Source organism: Arachis duranensis, chromosome 2 (assembly GCF_000817695.3).
Source record: "Arachis duranensis cultivar V14167 chromosome 2, aradu.V14167.gnm2.J7QH, whole genome shotgun sequence".
NCBI lineage: Eukaryota > Viridiplantae > Streptophyta > Magnoliopsida > Fabales > Fabaceae > Arachis > Arachis duranensis.
The window spans coordinates 60,640,690-60,641,904 of record NC_029773.3 but is presented as its reverse complement, the minus strand read 5'-3'; positions in this window follow the sequence as shown (position 1 = coordinate 60,641,904).

The window sequence follows — 1,215 nt, the reverse complement described above, 5'->3', positions numbered from 1 at the left end:
TTCAGAGGCAAAAAGCTAAAGCCCCGCTCATCTAATTAATACTGATCTTCATAGATGTTTTTGGAATTCATTGCATATTCTCTTCTTTTTATCTTATTTGATCTTCAGTTGCTTGAGGACAAGCAACAATTTAAGTTTGGTGTTGTGATGAGCGAATAATTTATACGCTTTTTGGCATTGTTTTTAGTATGTTTTAAGTATGTTTTAGTTAGTTTTTATTATATTTTTATTAGTTTTTAGTTAAAGTTCACTTTTCTGGACTTTACTATGAGTTTGTGTGTTTTTCTGTGATTTCAGGTATTTTCTGGCTGAAATTGAGGGACCTGAGCAAAAATCTGATTCAGAGGCTGAAAAGAACTGCAGATGCTGTTGAATTCTGACCTCTCTGCACTCGAAGTGGATTTTCTGGAGCTACAGAAGCCCAATTGGCGCATTCTCAACTGCGTTGGAAAGTAGACATCCTGGGCTTTCTAGCAATGTATAATAGTTTATACTTTGCCCGAGATTTGATGGCCCAAACAGGCGTTCCAAGTCAGCTCAAGAATTCTGGCGTAAAACGCCAGAACTGGCACAAGAATGGGAGTTAAACGCCCAAACTGGCACAAAAGCTGACGTTTAACTCCAAGAAGAGTATCTACACGAAAATGCTTCAATGCTAAGCCCAAGCACACACCAAGTGGGCCCGGAAGTGGATTTTTATGTAATTTACTCATCTTTGTAAACCCTAGGCTATTAGTTCTCTCGGCCATGCCTAGACCTTGTTCTTATGTATTTTCAATGGTGGAGTTTCTACACACCATAGATTAAGGTGTGGAGCTCTGTTGTACCTCAAGTATTAATGCAATTACTATTGTTCTTCCATTCAATTCAGCTTATTCTTGTTCTAAGATATCACTTGTTCCTCAACTTGATGAATGTGATGATCCGTGACACTCATCATCATTCTCACCTATGAACGTGTGCCTGACAACTACCTCCGTTCTACCTTAGATTGAGTGGATATCTCTTGAGTTCCTTAATCAGAATCTTCGTGGTATAAGCTAGAATTGATGGCGGCATTCAAGAGAATCCGGAAGGTCTAAACCTTGTCTGTGGTATTCTGAGTAGGATTCAAGGATTGAATGAATGTGACGAGCTTCAAACTCGCGATTGTGGGGCGTTAGTGACAGACGCAAAAGAATCACTGGATTCTATTCCGACATAATCGAGAACCGA